The sequence below is a fragment of the Harpia harpyja genome, chromosome 14 (assembly GCF_026419915.1).
Source record: "Harpia harpyja isolate bHarHar1 chromosome 14, bHarHar1 primary haplotype, whole genome shotgun sequence".
NCBI classification, from domain to species: Eukaryota; Metazoa; Chordata; class Aves; order Accipitriformes; family Accipitridae; genus Harpia; species Harpia harpyja.
This window is the reverse complement of record NC_068953.1, coordinates 862,196-890,183: the sequence shown is the minus strand read 5'-3', so window position 1 is coordinate 890,183 and position 27,988 is coordinate 862,196. Positions and strand designations below refer to the sequence as shown.

General features: G+C 58.5%; 1 protein-coding gene across 12 annotated transcripts in view; it reads left to right on the top strand.

Moving 5' to 3' along the window:
* The window catches only part of RBFOX3 (RNA binding fox-1 homolog 3), a 190,280-nt gene that overhangs the window by 28,736 nt on the left and 133,556 nt on the right, over window positions 1-27,988 (top strand). For 9 of the 12 annotated variants that reach the window (XM_052808270.1, XM_052808267.1, XM_052808264.1 and 6 more), the window contains exon 1: window positions 13,528-13,739. The exons of 1 other annotated variant lie outside the window; for it this stretch is intronic. The gene's annotated coding sequence lies outside the window, so the exon portion shown is untranslated. Of the gene's footprint in view, window positions 1-3,434; window positions 3,624-13,527; window positions 13,740-27,988 lie in introns of those variants that run through there. 2 more of the 12 variants (XM_052808268.1, XM_052808260.1) reach the window with 1 other exon arrangement.

The window sequence follows — 27,988 nt, the reverse complement described above, 5'->3', positions numbered from 1 at the left end:
CAGGCATTGCCTTTCTGCCAGGAGAGCGGGTGTTATCACACAGATCAGCAAGGGCTGTATCCCCATGCCCAGCCCGGTGTGCTGCCTTCCCCGCCGCGGGGTCTCGCCTGCGCAGCACCGAGGCAGGGGCTGGCTTTGCCCTTGCCGGTTCCCTGCTTCTGCTGCTGCTCCTGCCCTTCACTCTGGGCTCAGATGGTGCCTTTTTAATCACCTGCTTGACAAACCTGGACAGACCATGAAGCGCTCCGGCGAGCTGTCATCTGTTTGCCCTCTTGCCCGTTGCCCACCTGCATTCCCACGGTGGCACCGGCAGAGAAAGGCTCCGGTGCTGTGAATGCCCCGATGGGGAGCAGCCCTGGCACGGCTGGAACCTGTGCCTGTGCCAGCCGTCACCCGTGCCCCTGACACCTCCAAATTCCCCTCCTGAGAGAGGGCTGCAGCCTGGAAATAAGCCCTTCCTTCCCTGCTTGTCCTGAGCATTTCTCCCCTGTGCTGGGAAAACCCTCAGAGGGTTTTGCTGGAGCCTGTTGTGAGGGAGCCTTTGTGCTCCAGCACAGCTAGAGATCTTGTAGAGAGCACTAAAGATGATTCCCAAAGGCATAAGAGCAAAATTTGCAGCCCAAGCGTGCTCCCTCCTCCCACCGCTCAGCTGCAGAACGCTGCTCTGGCATGTGAACTGCCGATCGGCTCCGAGTGTCAGCAGAGCGCGTCCCCAGAAACACTTTAATTCCAGCCTCTGGCCAGGAATGGGCTCTTGCGGCAGGACGAGCCTCTGGGCTGGGCTGCCCGCACAGAGGGATGCCTCATCCCCTTTTTCTGGCCAGCTGGGGGGCTGTGGGGAGGTGGCTGGGGACCCCTGACCCCTTCCTGAGGGCTGGTTTTGGTGGGTCGGTTTTCTGGAGGGAAAGCTTTACTGTAAGAGGTTAAGGAAGGTACCAGGTTACACACGACTAACATGTTAAGAGCTGTTGTAACAAAAAAATCTATACTAGTTGTTTGCTAAAATGGCAGTAATGAATTGAAAAATATTACAAGGTGATCAAGGCATCTATTCCAAGGCTTGTTAGGGCCCTTAGCCCGGCTCTTCAGCTCGCCTGGGTCACCAGACACAGTAAAATCTATTCGGAGAAGATAGAAATGTAATTTCTCTCTGCCCTATCAATTTAAATAAATTATCTATTAGATTAGCTGCACTTAAAACAAAACAAGAAATCAATCCCACCAGCCCCGGCTGCTATTAAACTATGTTTTGCACCACTAAACCTATAATTGCCAAAGGTCCCCACGAAAGGAGAGCAGCCCGGCTGCGGGTGCTGCTGGTGGGCTCGGGCTGTGCTCCCCGGGCAGGAGGAAGGGTGCGGGGGGCAGCGGCCAGGGGAGATGGACCAACTCCCTGACTGCCTGCCCTGAGCTCTTCTGCCCCTGCCACAGCAGCGGAGCCTGAGATAATCCACGGGCGAGCTCCCTTGGGTGCCTGGGCTCACATGGGCAGCCCGGTCCCAGCCTGGAAGAGGTGCTGAGGTCGGGGCTGGCTGCTGGGGTCTCCCCTGCACATCCCTGAGGGTTGCCACCTTGGAAGTGCCTAAAGCCCCCGGGCAGGCGGTGGGTTTGATGTGTGATCCCACTGCGCCCTCCACCCCCGGTTTGCTTCTCCAAGTGGGTGAACAGGGCTGCAGCCCTGCCCAGAGAGTGCTGAGCCAGGGTGCAGGCAGCCCATCGGGCAGAGTGGGATGGAGGCAGGCATCCCTGCAGGGAGCTGGGGAGGGCAGGAGTCCCCGGGTGGGAGGGCAGGTTTCTGAAACAGCATTTCAGACATGGCTGTTGCCTTTTTTTTTTCTTTCTTTCCTGCTGAAATTGCCGCCTTGTGCAAACCTGCTCGAGCTCCTCAGATAAATTAGCATCTAGAGGATTTTTTTTCCTCTACGTTTTGTGCAGTTGCATAAGAGGGAAGAACAGAGGAGCCCAAGTAGCAGATTGCTTTGTAGAGAAGCATGAAACAGCCGCAGACAGAGGTGCTGTCTCCCTGCTGCTAACAGATCTCATGCATTCGGCTGGGTGAAGCTCACGCGTGTGATCCGGGCGTATCCAGGATCGTCTAGGTGAGCGTGGGCAGGACAGGGAGACCAGGGATGTGTGCAGGCGGCGGGGGCTCTTCCCGGCATGGCTGGTCATCTCCCAGCTGCAGCTGGTGTTCCCAGGTCTCCCAGTTTGCAGGGTGGCCAGGCCCAGCAGGAGCAGCCCCCCTGCAGGCAGCCCAGCCCCGTCCCTCTCTCCAGGAGAAGGCAGCTGCCAGGCCCTTGCCCGCTGCTGCTGGTCTTTGCCTCTTTTCCACCTCTCCTAGGGGATTGAGAAGCCCCTTTGCAAAGACACCCAAGGATGCTCTCGGGATACGCCTGTGCAGGAGCCAGGGAAGCTGCGGGGGCTTCCCAGCGCGTGCCGTTCCTGGCGAGAGGAGGAGGAGGAGGAGGGTATCGGTATCCACTCAGCTGCCTCTCTCCCTGCCCTAACCCCATTGATTTGCACCGATCAGAGTCTGATGAGATGTGTGAAGCAATCAATATACCTGCAGCTCTGCAAGTGGATGCAGGGAAGCAGGAGATGAGGGTACGGTGTTTAACCCTTCCCATCCCACGCTGCAGATCCCACCCCTCCCCTGGGGCTCAGGAGTTCCTGCTCAGGTCCCACTGGCCAGGCTGGGCTGTGTGTCCCATCACTGCCCGGGGACAGGCAGGTGCCTCCTGAATCTTGCTTGTCCCTCTGACCACACACATCCCGGGACGTCCCCTGCCAAGTGCACCACCAGCTTGCCCGGCCTCTGCTGCTGAGTTACCTCCCTTGGGGATTTTATTGCACCTGGGCAGCGGGACTGATGCTGTTGGGCTCTTTGGGCAGCACTGCGGTGCAATGGCCTCCCCACCCTTCTCCAGCCTTCCCCAAGATGAGTCTGGCTCAGCGCAGGCTCTGCTCTGACCCGCGTGCCATTTGCAGCCTCCTTACATACACCTGCATTATTGTTTCACCTTCCCATAAAACTCCAGAGAGGAACCGGGAAGAGCGGGGGGAGGAAGGAAACAAAAGGCAGAAAAAAAATAAAGATTCAAAAAGGCTCAAACTTGCAGAAGGGTGAAGAAACTTGGGGTAGGAGGAGAGAGGGAGAGGGGCTGCTTGTGGGGCTGCAGGGCTGCTGGGCACCCTTGGGGATGCTTGGCAAGAGGAGCTGGGAGCTCTCACCCATGGGGAGGGAACCGGGGGGGCAGAGAGCTTAGGAGCGGCTGCACCGGGGGAACACTTGGCTGTAAGTGCTTTCATAACCCTCAGCCAGAAGTGATTTTTCTGAGGCATAAGTAATGTAGGTAAATAGGATTATCTCACAAAAGGGAACGGCGAAATAATAAACATCCTCATAACAGCAACGCCCCGGTAAATGACTGGAGCTGAGGAGGTGCCGGGGCAGGCAGCCCTCCCCGCAGCCAGCACTGGGAGCGGAGCTGCATCCGTGTGAGAGCACGCCGAGGAGTCATCACCCGGAGAGCCTGTTCAGGACGACAGGGTTAAACACCCGAGCGGCCCTCGGCAAGTGGAGAAGCTGTTTTTTGGGACCTGGCCTGACTCTACGGCTCCTTGTAAGTGCAAACCCGCGGCCGCGAAGGGCTCAGTATCACAAGGCTGGTTTTTGGGGTGACGTGAACTTGATGTTCTGCGTGGAGTGCTTGGTGGTGTGTGTGCTCAGCAGCCTGGAGGCATGACTGCGACTTGTGCAGAGGTACCGGGGCTATTGGGGAAGACCGAGCTCGGGTGCCAAATGCGTGGAGCTCGGTGCCACAAAGCAGTACGTGCCCGGCTGGGCGAGGGTTTTGCACCAGGATGTGACCCCACGCAGGCAGAAGGGAGCAGGTCTCCAGCCTGGATCCCTTGAGAGGAGGTTGGGAACCGGTCCGGGTGTGCTGTGCCGTGCCAGCTGCCACCGAGGGCTCTGCCCTCGCCTGCCGGGGTGTTTTCTTCCTCCATCCCAGAGCCTGGGGTCTGTCCTGGCTCCCCGTAAGCAAGATGTGATGGAGCCCTGCTCATCGTGGGGCGGGCTCAGCTGCATTCGGAGGGGAGAGCAGAGCGGTGGAGACCCCTCCACCAGGCAGGAGATAAGGAACCGGGTCTCTGGGAAAAACCGAGAGTGAAGCTGTGTCCGAGAGGGGTGAGGCTGTCGCAGGCAGGGGGAAGCGCTGCCTGCATTCTCCCTGCACGGTCTGCGGTGTTCCCGTGAGGATGCTGCAGGACCGAAGGCACAAAAGTCCCCCCTGACTTCACTACGGTGACAGAGACCGAGTCTCCTCTAGCAGGGAGAGGCTCTTTAGCTGCATTAACAGGCTGAGATCTGATGGGAAAGATGAAAGAAATCAGTCTCCTCCACATCATTCACCTGAGACTCTATCAGACTTGCCACAATTAGGAAAATTCACATCGAAGGCTTCCTTTGTAAAGGACCAAAATATGAGAAAGCGTTTGGCCCAGAGGGAAGGAATTTAAGCTGCTTCTCATCTTTCATCATTTGCCTTCTCCCACTCCTATCTTGGCAGCCCCGGTATTTTGCTTTGTCTCCTTCAGGTGACTAATCATTAGACTAATTAGTTGCTAATCAATGTTTAATTAAAACTTAGCTGTTAATTACTGGAGGTGCTACTGTAGGTTAGATACGAAATGTTATGAAAACATTTTTAAGGGCAGTTTATAGTGAAGCTGGCCTCTCTCCCTTGTCTCTGGTGTGTCCCTTGGTCAGGGTCCCCTCCTCTGGGAGGTTGCCCTCCCAGCTGAGGAACTGGGACGGGCCCTGCGGGTGTAACGCATCCGTAGGGCACCTCCGCACCCTGCAGTGCCCACTGCCTGCGCTCTGGAGTCGGCTCCATCACCTGGGACGGGACCATGGTGCGGGCAGCTCAGGAGCATCCCTGACGCTTTCCCATGGAGCAGCCAGGGACGGAGGTGGGTGACGCGGGGGACATCCCTGCCAGTTCCCTGCGGGAATGGGAAGCAGTCAAAGCAAGATTCCGGTGCCCTGCCCAGGGCTGTGAGCCCCTCGCGTGTTGGGCCCCAGCTTTGGGAGCTGTATGAGTGTTTGGGACGCTGATGAACATCCAGCCAAAAGCCAAGTGCAGTGGTGTAGCTACCGTTCCTGTATCTCCCTGCTCAGCCTCTGTCTCTTCCCTTAAACCTCTCTGAAAGCTGAGGCCAGGCAGCAGGGCCTGCCTCCGGAGACGGAGGCTTCGTTATGCACCTTTCACTGCGTGCAAGAGCCCGGAGGTTTTTCATGCACAATCCATTGAAAAGAGCCCGTTAAATATTCCATCAGCAATGGCTATGTAGGTCACCCAGGTGTGCTGCTGCCTCCAGGTAGCAGCTCATTTCAGCCCTTGGTGGGGAGCCTGTGTCTGCTCATTAATTCTGCGGCTGCTTCTCCCTCCCAGCGTCCTTCTGGAGCAGGGGCTGGCGTGCCCGGCCAGGAGCGGGGACTGGCCCCGCGGCGTGGGGGCTTTGTGCAAACCTGGAGGGGTCTGTGCGGGGCTGGGGGTACCACGTCTTGTTCAAGGGCCCTGAACCCCTTACGGCTCCATAGGGTGGGCACCTGGGAGAGGGGGGCCAGGGGAGCACCCCCAGGCCGGGGCAGGGGACCCCCATGCAGAAGAACTGTTGCTCCATCTCAGGGCGGCACAGGAGCCGTCCCTCCTTGGGGGCTGCGCTGACCCGGTGGGGTACAGGCGCTTTGCAAGTGCTGTACATATGCTAATGACACGATTTACATTCTCCCTGCTCTTTACATTCCTTATTTCACTTTACTTGTCATTTTACGGCTCATTTTAATTTCTTGCGAGCAGACCCATAGGATAATAAGGTCTAGTGCTGCAGAGGGTCCCGAGGCAGACACTCTGTCTCCATCCAGACAGAGACGCTGGGAGCACCGCTAATGTGCCTGTGTCTGGGTCAAGCGGTGGCATGTTCCCGTCACCTGGGGAAGAGCAGGGGGTTTCTCTGCAGAAGCAGAGAAGTTGGGCGGCTCAACAGGAGCTGATGCGCTGGGGCCTGTGGGAAAGCCAACCCCCAGACTCTGAGCTCAGTGGTTTTGCTTGTCCCTCCTCTGAAAACGGGCACCTCTTCAAGGGGCTGGCTGAGCCCAGCTGGGTCCCTGTCACCCAGACGGTGTTTGCTGCAGAGATGGGTGCTGCGAGCCGAGGGGCGGCTCCAAGCTCTGAGCGAGGCACTGGAGAGTCTCAGCTGCTGCCAGGGTGATGTCCGCATCCCGGGCTGTCCCTGGGTGATGCCTGTGCCTCGGGCCGGGACTTGTGTCCCTCCCCACGTTGACTTACTCTGCCCGAGTGCGGGCTGGGGTGCTGCAGGGCTGGGGAAGGCGAGGGTATGGGTGTGTTCTTTGTTTGCTTGCTTGATACCACTGCATGTGGGTTTTTTTCGGAAAAAAAAATTATCTTTTTTTCTCCCTGCTAGTTAGAGAAAGATGCTGACAACAGACCAGGGTTTTGGTGATTTGGGTGGTGACAATGCAAGGAAAGGTAGCTATGTTTAGAAATAATTGCTTTGTCTTTTGCAGAGGTATTAGTGCTTCCATGCTGGCAGTTACAGGAATTAGCTGAAGGTATTGGTGACATAAATACAGAAGGAAAATTATTGCTACTTATTATCACCTTCATGTGTGTGAGAGAGAAAGAGACATTATCAGGGCAGAAAGAAGAGAAGGAAACAGGGAGCCAGAGGGGCAGGAGCTCTGGGGTCTCCAGTACGAGGCTGGCACATCCTCGGGGTCTGCTCTGGAGGCCAGAGACCTTGCGGCTGTGGGGCCGGGGGGCTTTGCTGGTGCAGCTCCACGCCAGCCCCGGCAGCTCCTGCTCCACTGCAAAGAGGTGCTGGCTCTGCCGAGGGTCCGAGCCCACCTCTGGGGCAGAGTCACCGGCGGGACCCACAGCACCAGGGCTGCTGAACGGCACCTTTCCTGCAGCTGGGCTTGGGCCCAAGGGAGGGTGGGTTATGGGCTTGGCTGGATGGGAACTGGGGCAGATGGGGTCCCCCAGCCCAAAGTGAGGCTCGGGGGGCTGGAGGGGTCCCCCCCACGGCTGGCTCTGGGGAGGCAAAATGGGCCATGCCACCCCGGCAGAGACCCGGCCCCTGTCCGTCGGCTGGAGGGGACAGGCAGCCGGTGTTTGGGGACCCATGCGGGAAGCAATCGCTGGATTTGTCTTAACAGTAGCAAGCGGAGTCTGACATTTTCCTTCTAGAAAATCATTAAGCAGCCAAGGAAGGAGTCGGGTTGTAGGGACAAGAACAGAGCGGTTCCAGATGAGCGGCTGCAGGCAGCGTGGTTGAGCTGCAGCAGGGAAACTCGCTGTGCCGAGGGCATCGTTCCTGCGGTGTCCCAGCCACCACCCTGCAGGGGTGGGAAGGTGGCCTGATGGCATCCCAGCTCCCGGCTGGCACACCGCTGCTGCAGGGACACAGCCCGGAGAGGGAGCGGAGGTGGCTGGAGCCCTTGGGACCAGGAGGGTCTTTGCAACCAGGAGAAGCTGAAGAGCTGCAAGAATGGAGCATGTGAAAACGAGACAGTGGGATCCTCCTGCAGCACAAAAGATGCTTGATGCGGAGAGGCTGATCCGGGTAAGCAGCACCAGAGGGATGCGCAGCCAAGGCGAAGGTTCCCTGTGGCAAAGTCCTCCTGGATCCTGGTGCGCCCTGCCCAGGCTTCTCTTTGAACAGAGGAGCGAACTGGGCGGATTTAAGAAGTCGCAACATTTTGGCTGTTAAAATGGGACTAGATGACAGCGTGTAAGGCCATAAGCTGAGGGCCCTACGTGGATGCGGGTGCTCACTGGAGGAGCGGCAGCCCCGTGTCCCGGCACCCACCCAGCGCGGCAGCAGCTGCGGATGGGAGCTGGAAGATCCTCCTGCAGAAGAGCCAGCAGAGCCCCTCAGGAGGATGGTCTCCTCTGGATCATGGAGCTGCTGCTCCATCAGGAGCACCCGAGGATGCGGCTGCGACTCTGGCGACGCTCTGCTCTCCCGCTGTTTGTTTCTTTCGGGCTCCGGCAGCGTGGTTCTTCACAAGTGCTGTGTCCTGCCTGTCCCTCAGTGGTGGGGCTGGCTGCAAAAAGTCAAATGTTGGGAAGGAACAGACCTCTGATGAAACAAGGCCATTCATGCTTTCAGATATTAAATTCCATGCAGAATATTAAATAATTTCCTCTTCAATGATCCCAGTAAATTTAATTAGCTCTTGTTCCCCCGATAGAGTTGTCTCTGCGATCCTGAAGCGCTGCGTTTGGAGCGAAGGGGAACTCGGCTCCTGTTTGAAGCGCTGCCTCCCTGCAGTGTGCATGCTGCAATTGCCCTTGGTTGCCGCTGCATTTCTGTTCCTTCTGCCACCTCCCCGCTCCGTGCTGGGGCTCCTTCGGAGCAGGATCCAGCTGCAGAGGTGAGGAGGAGGAGGACGGGACAGGGAAGCCCCTTCCTCTCCGGTCCAGCTCCCGGCGGCTTGGCTCTGGGGTGCTGTTTGAGGCAGGTTTTGTAGATGGTGCGGTACAGCTTTGCTCAGAAGATGGTGTGAGCTTCTCTGCCTGGAGGGTGAAGGTCTGGGGAAGGGAAGGAACCTGCTCTGGGCAAGCTGGTAGTGGGGAAAATCAGTGGGGTTTGGGTGATTTGACTAGGGCCTTTTCTGTGGCCACTTGAGAGCCAGGTCCCAAGGGGGGAGGCACGGAAATCACACAAGTGCTTGACTTTCTGTAGAAATGTTTGCTGCTGATGATTTTGTTGGGGTTGGTTGGGGTTTTTTTTGGTGTTTGGTTTGGTTTTTTAACTTTTAGAACCTCAGAGCAAAAAAAAAAAAAAAATCCCTTCCTGATGGAAGCGGCTAGTAGCGGGTTATAAATGTGTCCCTGGCATGGTTCATTAGCTGCCATGACATATTGAGAGCTATGATCGGTATGATACCAGCAAATCAATCCAGAATTTAATCTGAAAAAGAACATGGGGAGGTTGGATCATGCAGCACATTACCAAATATTTCTTCTCAGCCAAAACAGAGCAGCTCTCCTCTCCCGGTGCTCCTCCTGCCTGGTTGCTGCGCAAAATGCAAAATAAATAAATAAACAAGTACCTGATTTACCGATGATTAATTTGCATAATTAGTGCTGTGTCAGATCACTTCACCGAGGTGCAAGGCACACTTTGCTGTAGATGTTTGCATGGACATCTTTCCAGGGTTACTCAAGCTCACCTTATTTCATGTTTAACAGTCTCGTAAGGACGTAGCATTGGTGTTGATGGGATTTCACGGAGTCGAAAGGGGAGGCGAGAGCCCGGGGGCTGCAGGACGAAACCCCTGCCAGCCTTTGCGTGCCCTGTCCTGCTGTTGGAGCAAATGTCCTTCCCTGAAAATATGTGTTGCAGTGGGTGTCTGTGGTCCTGGAGCCAGGAATGAGCTCAGACCTATCTCTGCCCGCAGGCACAGACCTGCAGGCTCTGGCCAACATCGGCTCCTCGGAGAGCGGCAGCGACGTGACGGCTGAATCCCGGCCATTTCATATCCACTTGCTGTTCACCATGGCTCTGCTCTTAGGGATGCTTTGGCAAGGTGCTTGGGGTGGGCAGCTGCGGATAAGCCTTTTGCCTCCAGCTGGGGGCAAAGGCAGCGATGGGGCCTGACCCGCAGTGCCTGGGAGGGGGGAGGCGGGCGTCCGAGCGCCTCGGCAGCACCCGCTGCGGTGTGTCCCTTGCTTTTTACAAGACTTGCCTTTTTGCATGGTGTTGTCTGACACTGAGCACTGCTAATGCTGCAGAGTCGATTGCTTGGCACTGGGGAAATCCCAGCAGCGAGGCCAGCGGCACTTCTCTCCTCGGCCTCCTGCTCCCGAGCAGGGACTCGGGGTCCGAGCACAGAGATGGCTTCAGGCTCTTTACTTTCCCTCTCCTGGAACAGGGGAAGCGGCTGCAAAACACCCAACAGGTGAAGTATTACATCAAAGATGTAAATACATTTAATGTTTTAAAACACGCTGCGCTGTGGGCAGCCCTGGTTGCATGCCCTCGCTCCTTCTCCCCCCCGTAATGGATATCAGATTGTTCTACTGATCTTGGCAATGTTTTAGTAATTGACTGATGCAATGCAATGTTCACTGATTTAATAAGTTTGTTAGTATAACAGAGGTTCAGGATTTTGCTGTTAATGTGCAGTGACAATTACATTTTAGATTTGCTCATTATGTTGCATAACTTAGCTATGAAATCTATCGTAAATTATATTTAAAAAAGCATTATTTCAGAGCACATTAGCATGGCTCTCCCTTCTCCTCTCTCCAGTGCTGGAGAGTGTTTTGCAGGCTGAGCGTGTTCATGACCAGACGTGCATTCAGCTCCTTGCCGGGTATTGCACGTTCCGCTTTGGCTTTTTTGGGTCAGGGCATGTGACACTTGCCAAAAAAAAATCTGGGTCCTGCCATGTCATCCCACCGCCTCCATCGCAGCCAAGGACGGTGCAGGTACCCGGTGTTCTGGCAGCTCTCTGGGGAAAGCTCCAGCTGGCACCATGCCCCCCAGCCTGCCGGCGGGCAGAGGGCTCCGCGCTGCTGCCCCACCTGCACAGGTAGGATGGGCACCGGTGCCGGCGGGTGCCGGTGAACCCCCTGGCAGGGCCAGGCTTGAGCTGCCGGTGCTGCGTCAGAGCTGAACATGTTGCAAACATCCCCTTTTCAGGCAGAGTCATAGGGAGGGGCTGGATGTCGTTTGGGCACCTCGAAGTCGAGGGTCCCCGAGAGCTCGAGGCGTTGCGGAAGACTTGGAGGGGCTGCCGCCTCCTTGTCTCGCGTCTCTTCCCGATACCGAATGGCATCTGTTGCTTCGCAGAGGTGATTTCTGCAGATCCGGGACTGGCCGCTTGGCACTGTCCTTGCTGGGGCTCCGCAGAGGGAATAACGGGGGCAAGATGCTCAGCCCCGGGGACTGAGAGGAGCCCCACGTGCTGGGGTTTTGCTGTGCCTCCTGCTTACAGCATCTGCGTTCAGGAAAAACCCAAGACAGAGCCACAACAGGTCTTGTCATCTCTTTACCCCAGCCATGGTTATGAGAAGGAAAACCTTGTCATCGTTAAGGATAAAAACAAAAAAGCAGCAGTAATTTAACAACTCTGCCTCCAAATGAAGGCCCTAAATGGCAAATAGACTGTGAAATAAGCTAAGAAAAAAAGAAAAATATTTTTTCCAGATTAATACCTATTCCCTCTGGTTCACATAACAGCCTTGCCAAAAGGCAGGGGCTTTGTTGACTTGTGCTTTTTCTAACTGCTTCCCTTCCCTCCACTGTCGCTCTCGTGCATTCTCTGCCATTATCCCCCCGTCTCCTCCTCCTCCTCCTCCTCCTCTCTCGCGGCTGGGTTCAGATGCTCGCCCTCCTGGAGACCCACAGGCAGATTCCCCCGGTGGGTTCCTCTCTCGGTGTTTCCCTGCCCGGGAGCCCCGGTGTGGATGCGAGCCCAGGCTGGGCACGCTGCTCGGCTCAGGCCTTTTCCCGGTGGGCAGCACGGGGTTGCCTAGCAATCCCGAGCATCTCCTCCGCGCCGCTTAGCGCACGCACACCTCCCGGTTTGCAAGGCTGCACCTCCGGAGCGGGTACCAGTTTGCATTTCTAGGAACAGATGTCAACAGGGACCCGGCTCGGAGGCTTGAAATGCAGAGAAAATTTTGCAGAGCTGCGCTCTCCCGTGTTCCCGGTTCCTCGTTCTCCAAATCTGCTGCCTAAAGCATCTTCAGCCTCAATGAACCGTGAGAAAACAGCACAGCGGGGCATAGCAAGGAGCCATCCTGGCTGAGCGCTGCCTTTGTCTGGCAGGTCGTGAGAACAAGGGCTGCTGCCGCTCTGACAGGGCAGCGAGGCTCGGGTTCGGGTGCTTACGGCATCCTGGAGGGCTAAAAATATACACGTTCATCATACAAAATGGATGTTGAGATGTATGAGGTGCACTTGGTGCATTTTATCGTCCTCATTCATGTTATGGCTCTATATAACCCTGATGATTTTCTCTAGAGTGTTCCTCAAAGCCCTTGGGAGGAAGGTAAAACTGTGCTAGGAGGGGAAGGGGGGGAGTGGTGCCTGTTTTCAGGGGGCTGCGCGTGGACTCTGCAGGATACTGATAATGTCTCATGGATGGACCCTGTGCTGGGTTCATAGGGAGTAAATGATGGCTTAAAGAGACTGCAGGTATTCCAGATATTTCTCAGGAAATATAACTTATGGGGGTGCACCACAGTCTTAACTATTGGGACCCACAAATAAATTGTTTGAGCTGGAAAAAGGTGCTGAGCCCCATCCAGTAACTCCAGCAGGTCTGCAAGGAGCACTTTGGTGCTGCTGCGCTGTGCCACGTCCCCTGGGCTTGGCAGGGGGTTGGGTACAAGGGACCTGCGCTGCCAGGGCAGCCACCGCTCATGGCTGTTTCGGAGAGATGGCATCTCCGGCTAGCGAGCCAGAGGAGAAAGGGCAGAAGAACAGGACCTCTGACAGCCTGTGGTTTGCAAAATCTGATAATGCAGGTCTGCACCGTGTTCAGCCGGCTTCCCCTGGGGAAGGGGTAAACAGCAGGAGGATGGGAGAGAGCTGGGAATGCCAGAGGTCTGCTCTTGCATAACGCTCAAGGAAGGACTCCTGCTTCCAGCCGCTGTGGGAAGGGCCAGATCGCTGCCCAGAAGTCCTTAAATTACATGTAAAGAGAAGGAAGGGTAAGGGGCTGAGACGCACGGAGCTTTAGTGAATCCGGGGTATGCTGCAAACCTACATCCCATGGGTTTCCTGCACTGCCTTGGGTTTTCCCAGTGTTTGCGATGAGGAACGGAAACCTCCTTCCTCGCTGCGGTCCTGCTGAAGCGGACCCGGGCATCCCACCCAGCCCTCGGGCATCCCACGCAGCGACGGAATCAGGCGCAGAGCGTCCGGGGGGGGTTCTGCTCCTCGCCCGCCTGCGCGTCCTGCACCGGCTGGACGCACGGGAAAATGGGGAGAAGGCCCTTGGGGCAGCTCCCTGCCCGCTCGCAGGCAGCAGCAAGCGCAGCCTCGCCGCGGGAATAAACTCCCCGTCCGTCACACGTTCGTTTTTGGGGGAGAAACGGGGAGGAAAAAAAAAAAAAGATCGCTCTTTTTCTGGACCAGAGGTGGGAGCATGTGCCGAGCGCCCGCCGAGCATGCTGCCGGCCTGGGAGACGCCTCGCCGGGGTGGGGGGGGGGGGTGGTCGCGGGTCCCGAGCGCAGCGGCGGGGGGGGGGGGGTTGTGGGATCCGGCCTCGGGCACACCGTGCCCCCCCCCCCCCCAACCGGGTCTGCCCTCCGGGCCCCGCCAGCCCGGCGGGGGGCGGGGGGCGGGGGGCGGCAGCCGCGGGGCGGGGCGGGGGCGGCCGCACGTGCCCCCCCCCCACGCCCCCCCCCCCCCCCCCCCCGCGGCGCTCGGCGGCGGCCGGGGGCGGGCGCGCTCGTTCGCTCGCTCGCGCGCTCGGCGGCTCCGGGGGCGGCGGCGGCGGCGCGGGCGCAGCCGCGTGCGAGGCTGCCCGGCGAGGCGAGCCCAGCCCCGCTGCCGCGCCGCCTCCTGCCGCCGGGCTGCCCCCGGTCGTCCGGTGCTCGGGAGATGCCGTTCGGCGGGCGGGGACCCGCGGCTGCCCTCCGCCTCCTCCTCCTCCTCCGCCGCCGCCGCGGCGGGGACCTCTGAGCGCGTGAGTTACCGGGGGTGGGGGGGGTGGGAAGCGGCGGTGGCGGGGGGTACCGCGGCACCCTACGCCCGGCGGCAGCGGGGAGGCTGCGGGAGGGGTCGGCTCGCCCCTATGGCCGCCACGGGAACTCGGCGGGGGGGGGGGAGCGGCGAAGTTCCGCCGGGGCGGCCCTGGGAGGGGAGCGGGGGGCTCCACCGGGAACCCCACCGGGAGCCCCGGGGCGGCGGCGCCGCCGGAGCGCATCCCGGGGGAAGGCTCGGGGCTCCGGGCGGAGCGGGGCGCGGGGGGGGGACCCTCGGCGGCAGCGCCCTCCCCAGCGCCGCGCTGCTGCCCCGCGGGGCTCCGGGACGAAGTTCGGGTGCGGCGGACGGTGCCGGCTTGGGAGCCTTGAGCTCGGGTCCGGTAACCGAGCCTGCCCGTTCACAGCGTCTCTTCGAGCTGGAGTCGGCAGCGTTTGATTTGCCGGCAAAAGGATGCTGGCCCAACTTCTCGTTAAGTTTGCGTTAGAGGTTCTTAACGGATGTCTTAATTAGGTGCTGTTGTTAACAGGAATATTATGCTAATTAAAATCACACCCTCCAGGTGAAGGTAAATTGTAAGAAAAAGTTGGGGGAGCTGGAGTCTGGATTAATGGCGTGAAGGAGGAGGAGGAGAGGCTCCCACTCGGGCTGGCCTGCCTCGGGGAGCAGGCAAAGCCGTGGGGGCTGAGCTCGGCCCCGCGGTGAACAGGCAGAGCCAGGTGAGCGAGGCAGCTTTCCCTGGGTTTTTCCTCTCCTGGATTCCTGCCTGGCTCCAGGAATTTCATCCCAAGACGAGCTCGCCGGGCCAGCGTGTTAAGGGCTTGCTGCGTGGGGAGGGATGGATGGAGAAGGCCTTTCGGAGTCACCTGCTTTATTTGTGTTGCGTGTGTAAGTGCACAGCGCCGTTATCCAGCCGCCCATATGCCGGCGGTCCCCCGCCGGTGTGCGTGCCAGGAGGCTGCACCGCGCGCAGCATCGCATCCCAACGCTGCAAGGCAGATGTCTGAAGTAAACAAACGTGGCGCGGGGGTCGGGGAGCGGCCGTGCCGCCGAGGCGCTGGGCAGGCCTCGCGTGGGGACGGGCAGCGGGGTACGGGCAGCAGGGCGCGGGCAGCTGGCTGGCAGGAGCCGGGGGGCACGGACCCATCCCTCTGGCTGGAGCAGCCTGGATAAGCGCTGGGGAGGCTTCGTTAGTGCCTGCGTGTGCGCAGGCGGAGGGATGGGGGGGAGAGAGCAGGGAAGCAGGGATTTCTCGGCTTCTCACTCCAGTAAGCATGACATTAACAACACCGACTATTTTCGGTTGCCTTTCATGAAGGTTTGGAACTCGCTTGCTGCCTCCGCGGAAGGCTGGCCTCGGGCAGGGTGGCTCCTGCCGCCTGGGTTTCTGTCCTGGGGGGCACAGCCCAGGGTGGCCGCAGGTTGCTGTGCGCTGCGGCAGGCTGCGAGGTTGGAGAATACCTTGCTTTTCCCCCTGCTAATTCTGCCCGGCATTTTCTGGGATGTCTGGGGCTCGTGGTTTGTCTCGCAGCGCTTCGAGGGTGTATTCTGCTGCCCTGGTGTTATTTGCATTCCAGCGGTACCCAAAGGCTGCAGCCAGGCTGGAGTCCTTGCTGTGCTGGGTGCTGTGCAAACATAGATGAAGGCACTCTGTTCCCCAAAGAGCTTCCTGGTTTCAGGCTAAAATGGTTGAGGCGTGATAAAGCCTCACAAAGCAAGAAATTAAGGCTGTTTTTCTGGATAATAGATGGAGAAGGAGCCTGGATTTGATAATTTTTGTGGAGGGATGATTGCAGCGGGTTGGGGCTGGCAGGGCTGCCCAGATCTGGCCAGTTGTTAGGACTTGTTCTTGGCTCTGGGGAGCTGTGGTGAGGCTCTGCTTGTTATTTCACAGAAAATACAGGAGGTATTTTCCCCCCCCCCCCCTCTCCTTTGAAGTGGTCTGTGGGATTGTTCAGCACCACAGAAAGCCTTGGCACAAGGGCACACAAACGCTCTGCTGCAGCATTAGGTAAACCTTTGCCACATAGGGTTAAGGCGGTTGCTTTTGGGGCACGGCTGTGGATCCTCTCACTAGGGACATAAATTTCGTGTGACAAGCTGAGGGGGTGGTTTTGGAGCATGGAAGATAAGAGGTCGGGAGCCCACAGGCCAGCTGGCAGGTGAACTACTGTGGCTGTGAGCCCAAGCCCAGGTATCCTAAGGGGCGCAGAGGGACCAGGATGGGACTGGGAAACCCCCCAGCCCGGCGGTCGCGGCTCTCGCTCCTTCCTGGCAGTTGAGGAACCGCGTGGGGACAGACGTCGCAGAACTGGAGGCGCTGAAAGAGCCGTCACCGACAGACGTCTCCCCCGGGAGCTTGCTCGGCGTGAGGCAGCGCTGTCGGGAGCGCGAGGCTGGCGTCCCTCGTGGGCACCCCTGTGCTTGGGCGCAGGGCTGCTGCGGCACCCGTCCCTTGCCTTCCTGCTGCCCCTGAACGAGAGGGACCTGGGCAGGCTGGGAGGTTTTAGGATGTTTTAGGGTGCTGACCCTTGCTCCATGTGATGCTGCCTTTGGAAGACCGGCTCCTCCAGCTTTCCCTTCCCAAACCTGGCCAGTCGTGCGTACTCCGTATGTTCCCCACTTACACAGTCCCTTTATGACAAGTGCTGGGGTTTTTCTCTCCTTCCTTTTCAAAATAAAGGGCCTCTTTCCTAGTTGTGCTTACTGCTCCATCTCCCATCACTAGAACATGTCGTCCTTAATTACCCGCGTTCACATCCCAGGCGGTGGGATGGCCGGGCAGCCTGCGCGCTGCGTTGGCCGGCGGTGGAGCCCCTCTCTCCGTGCTGCTGCTGGTTGCTGGTGCTTTCTCTCCCTGTCCAGCGCAGCAGGTTTCTTCTTTCCCACCCTGGGTAGGACGGTTTAGCTCGTTTGCCGCGATGCCTGAGAGGGATCCCCGGGTCTCCCCGGCCGGTGGGGAGTGCAGGAGTGGGGCTGGAGCACACGCCGGCTGGTTTGGGCGCTCGGGGTGGGGATGCAAGTGTCCCCATCCCACTCACGTCTCAAGCAGCTCGTCCAGCACAGGCCTTATTTGGTCATTCTGTGTGTAAGTAAAGGTTTTTAAGTGTGTGCATTTACTAAATTAGTTTGTCGTCACAATTTTTTCAAATGGATCAGCTGACAGTAGATAACATGCCTCTGAAGGTTATTGAGATAATAAAAGGCATGAGGGAAGTTCCTTAATTTATTTGAGTTCTCTTTTAATTTACAGTCTTATGGGGTGAGAGTACACTGAATAATTAGTTCTTATGACTGATTTGCTCTTTTCAAACAACCGTGGAAGAGGAAGGGGAGCCGGTGGTGAGGTTTGAGGCTGAGCTCAGTGGAGAGAGGTTGAGCTGGAGGTAGTGCAGCCGTGGATCTGCATGGCCGAAGTCGTGCGGTGCTGGGAGCCTGGAGCTCCTCGGGCATCACCGCGGAGCAGCCTGCAGAGGTGCCCGGTGTGGGTCGGTTGGCAACATCTCTCCTTTTTGCACATCTGGAATAAGAAAGTACAAGAGACTGAGGTGCTTTCCTGAGGTTGCGGAGTGAATCAGTGTCTCAGCTGGGTTTGAAAGGTGACCTGCAGAGCGGCTTGCTTTCAAATGGGTCTGAACGCCTTTTGCTCATCGGCGATGAATACAATGAAGTGGAAGGAGACATATTTTCAAGCGTGTAAGCTGACAGGCCTCCCACGTATCCGCTCAGAGCCCACGGCGACCCTCCTCTGCCCTCCCCAGCCCCTGTCCTGCCCCGGCTGTTGCCGGCAGTCTGCTCCAGCCATCCCGGGGGGATTCGCTGCCCCCAGGACCCTCGGGGAGCGCCCGGCCAGCAAGCTGGGCAGCAGCCTGAGCCGAGAGCTCCGGTGCTTTCTCCCACCAGGATGCTCCTTCCCTCGCAGGGCTGGGATGCTCAGGGCTGCCGACAGCAGCTGCTTTTTTCCTCTGTAACCTTTCGCAGTACAGGCAGGGGCTGTTGTCGGTGCTGTTCCAGGGCTTTCTGCTGGAATCGTTTGAGGTATTTCGGGATGTGCGTTCCTGCAAATTAATTGACAGGCTGAGTTACAAGAAGAGGAAGCAAAATTTTCTTCTCTGTTTTTTCATTAGTTATTGAGATTGATTTTTTTTTTTTTAAACTTTGTTTTTAATAAACCCATCTAAAGCCTGCTCTCTCCTTTGCTCAGCTCGCACTCAGATGCTCCAGGCATCATTGTGTCTTCCAGACTAGGCAAGATTGAATTTCTAATGGGTAGAAATGAGCACACGAGTGCGGGATCCCTTTTCATGTTTCATTATCCAGTGTGTATGTGTGTCCGTCCACCCCCCTCCCTCCCCCTCGCTGCCTGGTGCGGGTTGTCCTGCCAGCGGCTCGTGTCCGTCCCAGGCTTTGCTGGGCATCTGTGATCCCGTTCCCTTGTTGGCATCTCCCGACGTCCCCTCTCAGCCCCAGGCCGTGGACATGCCTTGGCAGCACAGCGGGATCTGTGCAATTTTTAAACTCCTCTGCGTGTCACCCCCACCCCAAGCTCCCCGCCGCGTCCCGGTACCACCGGCTCCCCTGGCCAAAGCTCCCTTTCAGGCTGTGTTTTCCCTCTGTGGCTCTTGCCGTGTTCCTCAGGCCACCGCGGCAGCAGAGCTGTTATTCTATTTACAGCCGCGGTACACAGCCGTGCTGCTGGCTGTGAGGTGAGATAGCTGGTACGCGTGGGACCCCGACCTGGGGAGCCTGGGGGGAACTGGCCAGCCCACCGGCTCTGCAGCCCTGCACGGTGCTGCGTGATGCTGTTGAGTTTTTTTTCTCCCTTAGTTATTTTTTGGCTTTACTGCCTAGAAACTGAAGCTGTTTCTGCTCGCGTGAGCTTCCCGAGCGAAGAGCGGCTCCGGTGCTCAGTCCCTCGTTGCTTGGGGAGGGGGACAGGGGGCTGCGAGGACGGATCCTGCTGTGGCAGGGAGGGGGTCCGGAGGGTTTTGTTGCTGGGAGAAGGGGTTTCTCCCCAGCGTTTTGCTGTTGCTTTTCCCAAGCATCGAAGGAACCACGTGCTCATGTGGGCCCTGCCAGGCTGCCTGTGCCGCTGCTGCGGGGACTCTTTTCTGCCTGGGAAAATAAAAAAAAGGCTTTTTTGCGATCTCGGCTGGCGCTGCCGCGGGGGGAGATGAGATGCTGCCCACAGCCCCCCAGGGCCTGGGGGGGGATGGCGGCTGCCGAGCTCCAGCCGGTTCTCTCCTCTGGTTGTGCCGCGATGCCTGGCATGCCGCAGCGCCCGGCTTGTGGATGCCCAGCGTGCCCTCCCGGTTGCACGGCTCTGCCCAGGCAGGAGACGGGTGAAAATGGGATTTAAATATACAGGAGGACCTGGACACACTGGGGTTTGAGTAGAACCCGTGATGCTCGCTTTGGGCAGTCTGATTGATTTAGGATTTCTTGAAACTGGGAGTCCAGGCAATGGCCTGGGTTCTGTAATCGACTAAAATCATCTCAAGGAGTTGGTGAGCAGGGTGTGTGCGTGGCCCATGCTTAGAGAAAACAGGATTATTGAACCAGGGGAAGTCACTGCAACTAGAATTTATGGAAGTGATAAAACAACTTTTGACAACAGGCTCACCTCCTCTGCAGCCGGGAGAGAATATTTTCCTCTTGTTGGATCGATAAACAATTAATTCGAAAGCAGGGAGCCAGAGAAAAAGGGAGAGTTTTCCAGATTCCTAAACTCTTAATCAAGCTCTGGGTAAAACACAGATGTGAGAATCTGAGACCTGCTGATAAAATCTTGACCTTGATAACTGGTTCCTCAATTCCTGGACCGCAGATGATACTTCCTTTGCTGAATAAATCCACTTTTAAATATAGAACTTGTTCCTAGACATTTATGCTTCCAGTGTGTTTAATGTAGCTTTACTAATAATCTGCTTCAAAATGCTGACTTTCCCCCCACATATTAATTGAATTCTAATTTCCATTCAGAATCAGCTTAAATTAAATGAGTTTAAAAACATAGTAAATAATACATATAATTCACTTAGTCTTAACATAAGCTGTGAAAATAAAGAATCCAAATAACTATTTAAACCTGCACGCGGTGCATCCTTCTTATTAGCAGAAGACCCGGCATCCTTTTGTTCAATGTGACGTCTTTGCGAATTGGCCAGTGAGAAAGAAAAATTAATTTTAAGCCGGTAACCGGAGTCCAGATGGAAACGTGGTAACGTGCGATCAGTTAACAGTGCTGCGCTGGGGGATTTGCCTCCTGGCCGGCAGCGCTGGCTGGTTTCGGTCCCTGTGAGAAGATTTGGCCGGGTGCTGCCTGTCTGCGGGGCAGGAGCTGGGGCAGGCAGCAGCACTGGTCCTCGCTGCAGGCAGCCTGGGGCGGCTGGGCTGGCATCTCCCCGCTCCGCATCCCTGGGGTGGATGGAGGGAGCCCAGGGCAGGGCGAGCCCCGGAGCCGCTGGAGCGCTCTTCCCGCTCCCCATCCCACCCGTGCCCTGTTTCTCCACGGTGCCCCACGGCGAGGGTCTGTCTGCCAGGGCCCCGCTGCCTGTCCCGCGAGGCTGCAGGCAGGGGACGAGGCGGGGAGCGGTGGCTCCGAGGCAGTGACGGTCAGAGTAAACCCGTCCCCTTCGGTGGATGCTCGAGCAGGGCGCCTCGGCAGGCGCCACGTGCTCGCCAGAAACGGAGCGATGCCAACTGATGGAGCCGCTGCGCCGTCCGGGTCCTCGCTGGGTGGGTTTGGGTTTGCATCCCTGGCTGGGCTTGGGGAGCTTTCGGTGCTGTTTTCTTAGGGGCTCGAACTGCGTGGTGGCGGGAGGGGAGGTGGGTGAGGATGGCACCGGTGTCCCGTGTCTATGGGTTTGGGAGGCCCTGGGTCGCCGGGAGCACTGACAAAGCTTTGGGCTCTGGCAGACCCTCCATCAGCCACTTTTGCTGCTGCTGTCACTGATGGAAACTGTGGGTTTTAATGAAACTTCCCCAAGCAGCATTCGGGTCCGTAACACCTGATGGGCACGGCGCTGTTGGGTTGTGGATATGATTGAGCATTGTCTGTTTGCAGCTGGGAAGGTCTCTTCACTCTCCAGGAGTTACTGGGGTTGTCCGAGAGTCCGTTTTGTAGGAAGAAAGGATTAGAAATCTGACACAACTTGTGGTTTGGTTTCTGGGCAATGAAGGAATTTCTGCCGTAGCGCTGTAGCAGGCATCGAGCTGGCACAAGCTGCTGGCTGAACTGGGGACAAACACTGCTTTTGGCCGCTTTCTGGGCCCTGGCAAGGTGGCCCCCATGGCTGGGGTGTCACAGCCCAGTGCTCGAGCCCCTCTCCGGTGGGCGCGGGGTAGGGGCTGCGGCGCTGCCTGCGCGGGGGCTCTGTGCGCAGCTACGGCTGTTCAGCACGTACAAATGGTGGATGCTGCTGGAGAACATCACTCTGCGCCGAGGGGCTCTGCAGGCAGCGCAGGTAATCTGCACGGCAGCGCATCGCTGCTGCAGTTGCCCAGAGCCGTGTTACAGCCAGGGCTGGGTGCACGGGCAGTGCCGCGGCGGGAGGACGTGCCGGCAGCGCCGGTGAGGCTCTCCCCGTGCCCCCTGCACGAGAGCAGGGCTCGGGGTGCAGCCGCGGGAGCCCCCAGAGCTGCGAGCAGGCAGGCATTGCACGGGAGGGCTCTCGCAGGCAGATCCGCCTGGGAAGGTGCTTCATGGAATATGCAGATCCTGGTATGGAGAAGGGCCTAAATAATTATACGCATAGCCGGATTTTTTTAAATAAAGCTATCTACAGTATATTGCAGAAGTAATTAGGAATCCTGAGCTGGCTGTATCTCGATCTTTATAGCAACATAGCTGATAAAGCATGATTCAGGGACCTCGTTATCTTTTTTTAAAGAAGTTTTTATTTAACTTCCGTGAAGTTGCCATGGTTACTCCTGTGCATGGCTTCCCTGCCTCTCTTGCCTTAAGTGCAGCTGCTAGTGTTGAGAATTAAAACATCTACATTTGGAGCAGCCCTGGCCTCCCCCCGCCGTAATCCTGGCTGTGCTCTTGCGGGGGGAGAGGCTGCGGTTCAGGAGCCTCGTCCCTTGCCGACCCTGGAAAAGGCATTTTCAGCTCCTGTGCTTGAGCTATTTGCCTTGGTAAAGCCCTGCCTTTCCTGTGCTAAACAAATAACACAAACAACCCAGCTCAAGCACAGGAGCTGAAAATGCCTTTTCCAGGGTCGGCAAGGGACGAGGCTACCTGAACCAGCTGCCTCTGCAGCGATGCACCTCGTGTGGCCGTCGCTCTCCGTACGCTGTTGCACGCTAAACGGCGTCAACGGCCCCATCCGGATCGCTGACCTCCAAAACCCAGGGCTGGGGCTCTGGCTCCTTGTCCGGGACAGAGGAAACCTCACTGCTGGTGGAGCTGCTCCCTCCTGCTGCAGTGCCTCTGCTGAGCGGAGCTGCAGACCCCTGCCCTCGTACCAGTGCTGGGAGCTTGGTTTTGGAGTCTCCTCCTGCGCTGGGATCGGCTGCTGGGGGCACGGTGTGGAGGACACCGGTGGCTTTGTGCAGGTGTGGCTGTGGGCATCCCAGATCAGGGCTGCTGGGATGGCCCAGGGCGGCTGTGCCGCGGTGGCCTGGCCAGCGCAGGTGGCCTCCAGCTTCTCCTTTGCTTTCTCGGCATCCCTCGTGGCCCTGGCAGCCCCACGAGCGGGTGTCGTGGGACGCGGCAGTGCCCGTAGCCCGTCGTGTGCAGGAGCACCCTTGCAGCCATCCCCGACAGCAGACTGGGGACTAGGGACATGCTGGTCGGGCACTTCTCTTGCAGGGGACCTGCTGCTGTGGGCCCCCCCATCACTGCGCAGCCCCCAGATGCCGTCGGTGACAGAGATTAACTGGCTCGCCAGCATGAGGGGTTCCTGCGATGTGCATCGGCACAGCCTGGGGTGTTCTCTGCTGCATGATACAAGGCTCTCACGGGGCATGGGGGGGCTCTGGGGCTGCCTGTCCAGCCCCGAGCAGGATGGGGAAGGTGGTGGGAGGCACTGGGAGTGGAGTCTGGTGCTTGGGAGTCCTGGGTTGCTCTGTATTTCGGCTAATAGGACCTTGTTGTCCAGGAGCTGATGGGGGCAGGGGGTTTAATGAGCCACAAACGAGCCCAGTCCTGATGCTGTGCCAGGAGGCCACAGATGCAGGTGCAGGGAGCCAAGGTGGGTTATGAGATCAGCCCATTTCCATGGCGATGGCCATGACATAAGACACTGACAGGAGATGTTTTGTAATAACATGTCCTAAGCCAGGCAAACCCAAGAAGTTGGGGAGCTGAGGAGGCAGCAGCCGCCCCCAGCCAGCCCAGGGGCCAGGCGCTGGGAGGGATGCTGGAGGGTAGGGAGCCTCCAGAAGGGAAAATCCATATTCGAGCAGTTGTTTGATGGGAAGGAGAAGCCGTGCCGCCTTCTCCTGCCAGCGAAGGGCTTTGATTTCTGCTGGCAGGGGCATTTGGGTCTCGCGGGTGCTTGGCGCTGCCGCTCCGATCCGCTGCGCCGCTTCCCGTCCCCGCGGTGCCGGCCAGGTAATGAGGAGCCCTGCGCCGGGCTGGTGATAACGGCCATCTGTCCAGGGCAGGGCTGAACTCTGTCCTCATTATGTCTGTCAAAGTTTTGTCAAGCTTCCCCTCCTGCTCCTCTCGGCATTTTTAAGCAGCGGAGGGTGGGAGGGTGCGTGGGAGGTGAAGCCGCACCAGAAATAATTCTGCGCGTTCGGGGGTGCGAGCGGCGCTGCGGGAAGGCACCTCTCCCCGGCAGCCCCGCTGCTGGCCCGCCGGCTGTTTGCCTGGTTCAAAAAGTCCCCCGGATGAAGTGAGCAGCTTTTATTTGTTTGTCTCTCCTTTCTTCCCCCCCCCCCCCCCTTTCTTCATTTCTCTTTTCCCTTCTTCATTTTCCTTCCCGATGAAAGATTTTCTTGCAGTGTCAAGGCAATGTGACCTGGTTCCGTAATAAAGAGGAGGCTTATTAGAATTAAAGCCCAACAGTGTTAAAAAAGCAATCTTTGCAAGATTGAGGCCATGAGGGAATTGTAAATTCTCAGCAAAGACCTCATTTAAAGACTGGGATGAAAACACATGCGCGCGCACGCACGCACCGAAGCCTTGCACCGCGAGGGGACGTCTGGTTTTGAGGAGAATTTGGGGGAGGACGAAGGAGTAGAGCGGTGCTCGAGTCCTCTTGGATTTGCCCGGGATCCTCCTGTTGGCACATTCGTGGCTCCGCTCGCTCCTTGGCCGGGGCGGCTCCGTGAATATCCCTTGGGTTTGGGTTTGTTTTCCTTGTTCCTCCGGGGACACCCTCCCCGCGGCCCCCCGCATCCCTGCTCATCTCTTCCCGGCGCTGCCGCCCACCCACCGCGGTGGTGGGAGCGATGGCAGCCAGCGCCGAGCGTGCAGCCGGTGAGTCAGGCTGCCCGGGCTCCCCCGGCGACTCTCCGGCTCCGTGCAAGCCCCAAGGGGTGCGGGGCTCCTCTGGCTGCTCCCCGCAGAAGTTTCCCTCGGGGTGTGATGGGTGCTGGGTCGGTGCCAGAGCCGGCGGGGAGAGGTGGGATGGGGTGTCCCTCCCTGGGGCGAAGCGTGCCGGCTCTGCGGACCCCTTGCCCCGGTGCTTGTGTGCTGGGGGTGCTCCCCACCCACGCAAACAGGGCTTGCAACGCTCTGCAGGGCAGACCAGTGCCTGTGGTGCAGGTGTGGCTTTGGCCTCATCCTGCACGGAATATGTTTCCCTCCTGCCTGCCTCTTCGGGAGCGCGCATGGGACTTCTCATCCGTGCCCGGGGAGAAGGGCTGTGGTGGGGAGCAGGTGAAGGGACCCTGCCGCCCTCCGGCAGCTCCCCTCTCTCCCTCCTCCCGGTTTTTGATCCGGGGCTGTGGCTGCAGCGGGGGCTGCTGCTGCGTTCCCGCGGCCGGCTGCGGGGAGCGAGTGCGGAGCCAGCGGAGGAGCTGTCAGAAAGGCCCCAGAGCTCCCGCTGTCCGCAGAGCAGCAGTCCCTGCCATTCCCCACGGTGGTCTGTTGTCATGATTTGCTGTTATCTGTCTAATTAGAAAGTAAGCTCTCCTGGCAGGGAGCTCGGCTGCTTCTCTGGCTCTAAGTGCCGCGCACACCTGTGGTGCAGTAGAAATGAGGATATCTTAAGCAGCAAAAGGGAGGGCTGATGTGCGAGTGTTCGTCAGCTCGCCTGCCTGAGCTCGGGGCTGTGGGAGCCCATGCTGCCCGGCTGGCATGAGGATGAGCTGCCCAACGCTGGCCGGCCGAGGGGAGGGGGCTGCCGGCAGCTGGGGATGCCCGGGCTCCTGCTCAGCGATGCCCGAGGTCAGCGAGGGGCTCTCAGTAACGAGGATGCTTAGAGCCAGTGGAGCCAGGTGGCCCGAGCCTGGCGCTGCCAGGGAAAGAGCTGCCACCTCCCACGGGTTTGTGTCCCGGTGCCTGTGGCCAAGGCTCCCCACCGCCTCGCCTGCCGGGTCACCGGCGAGCCCCGCTGCTCAGGTAGCCGAGGAGCCGGCTGCTCCGGAGGGACAAACGCGCGTGTGCCAGCAGATCCTGCCAACGGACGGGACATCAGAGAGTGTTTTCTCCCAGGTCTCGCTCGAGTGCGGGGGGGAAATACAGGGCAGTTAAGTTCGGTGGCTGTGCTGTGTTCCCGTGATATATGGTGCACAGTTCAGCTGTAGCCTTTGTTGTCACTTCTGCTCCTGGATATTTATAGCTAGCCAGAGCTGCGCCCAGCCCAGCGTCTGCCTTGCAGCGCTGCTGCCTCTGCGTGTCGGTGCCTCCGCACCCCGGCCCGGGGAGGGGAGCGGGGGCTGCCACCCCGGGGGGGGGGGGGGCTTTGGGCTCCTGCTCACAGGCGGCACCGGGGAGATGTTCTCGGTCAGGGTGGGAGCTGGGCGCCAGTGGAGCTGGGTCGTATCAGTGGGGAGCGTGGGGGAGCCCCCCCCCAGGGTGCTGTGTCGCTGCTCTGCTGCTACCTGAGCAGACAAACAGGGTTTGGAGCCCGAGGTGCGCGTGGATGCAGCAGTGCTGCGCTCCAGACCCACGCTGGCATCCTGTGTGGCTGTATGCTGCTGCGTGGCTGGTGCAGCTGGGCGGTTTGTCCTGCTCCAGGAGGAGCAGGGTAGCTGGGCACTGAGTTTTGAGGTCTCCGGCATGGCTGTTAGACATGAAAGCTCCTTGTGGATACTGCTTGGTTTGGTGCGTAAGTGGACAGCTGTGGCCATAACTGGGATCTCTGCAGAGTGTGTGCTGTTGCAAGGGCTTTGCTCTTCCCTGCAGCAATCTGCTCTGATGGGTGGTTAGTGAGAAAACTCTTGCTGCAGCCTTGGAAGCCTGTAGAGATGCTTGCTTGCTCCATGCCGGGGGAGCTGCAAGAGTTAGGGGGATGCTTCAGACCCTGACCCGGGTCAGAACTTGAGGACTGCTGTTTCCTTCTGCTTTAGCCCTTGTGCAAAGTGGTGATGGTCTCGTGTGTGTGTGGAGGTGCGTTTGTCCTGAGACGTGAATTAGAATTTGGGGTGTATGGTGGGGTTTGGGCAGATGCGCTTTGGGGGCATCCTGGTCCTCTCCCATTTGGCATGCTGGTCCTCTCCCATTCTCTGGATGTGCTGCAAAGACCCTAAGGAGCAGCCCTGGGGGTTGCAGAGGGGTTTCTTCCCAAAGGGGTCAGAGCAGACCCCTGCCCTGCTGCCTGGGGCCCCGTAGGAAGGCAAGGCTGGCGCTGCCATCTCTCCCTAACGCGCCATTAATTTAATGTCTCATCTAGGAGCCTTTCACTTGAGGATAAATGGCCTTTCTGTCCAGAGCCTGCGTGAGTTACTCTGACGTTTTGCTACTGAGTAGACGTGGGTAGGGGAGAGTTGGGTATTGGATTGGGTGATAGGCAAGAGAAGCAATCTCTGGGAGGCCATCAATTTGGATTAAGCTTTGTGGACTGGGATGTAGGGTAATCACCATCCTTCATTTCGGAGAGGTAAGAAACAAGTCAGCTTCTTTATGGATCATTATAGCTGTAGCAGGAATTGCTTCCACCCTAGCCATGGGCACGCATCCCCGCTGGGCTGGAGGTGGTGAAAGAGGGTGTAAAGCCGAAGGAGCGAGCCAGCTGCGGCAGAGCATGCCGGGGAAGATGCGGCTTTGGAGGTGCGAGCCGGACTTCGGCCTCGCTGCAGAGCTGGGTGCTGCCACCGCTTTCCCGATGGGTGTTGGAGTTGCTCTTTGACCAGAGCTCGCCATCCGTCCCCCAGCGCGGCACCGCGGCAGGATGGGGGGGGAACCTGCCATGGCGGGGGGGGACGACGACAGACCGGCCGCTGTCTCGCTCTGTTTGCGCAGCATCCCCCATTTTCAAGCCCTGCGATGGCAGGAGTTGCGGAGCATCTCCCCGGGCCCGCTGACAGCAGCGCTCTCCAGGCACCCTCCTCCCACCCGCCCCGCGCACAGCCCACGCACAGCCAGCGATAAAAGGCTCAGCCCCGTAAACAAGGGGGAGAGGAGGAGTGATGAAATGGAAATGGGGCAGCGGTCTGAGGCGGGGGAGTGCGGGTGTGAAGCTCGAACCAGCCGAGCTGAGCTGGTGGGGCTGGTGCAGCTGGTGCGCTGCCTGCGCGCTGCCTGCACGCTGCCTCTGGCCGCGGTGGGGAGATGCTCGCGGGCCGGCGAGGAGGAGAAATCTGTTTTGGACTTGCCGAGCGGAAGGCCTCTCTTCCCTTTTGTTTGCACTTTTTTTTTTTTTTTTTTTTTTTATATCTGAGTGCTTCATTTTCCAGAAGCTGTCATTTTACATAAACCTCTCAGCGAGGTACATCCATTCCCACTGCCAAAATCTCCATATCAAACACTTGTAACATGCCGCTGAACTGACAGCCCTGACTATACACGCTCCGTGGCTTTACAAAGGGATGCTGCGTCGGTGAAGGATATAAATACACGCATTGAAATGACACGCAGCGCGCTCGCTCTCCGGCTCGCTCTCCCCTGCTCTCTTGCTGCCCAGTTAAAATTTATCTGCAGCCTCGGCACAGGCACCCGCGGCCCTGCCGGCACCACCGCTGGGCCTGCCCGGCACTGGTGTGGGTGGAGGGGATGCAGGGCGGGCATCTGGCATGCTGCGCAGCGTGCCGCTGCAGCGGGCGCAGGGCTTGGGTGTCGCATGCAGTGCAGGGAGGGGGCTGCAGCTGGGCAGCAGCATCCCTGGCACATGCGGG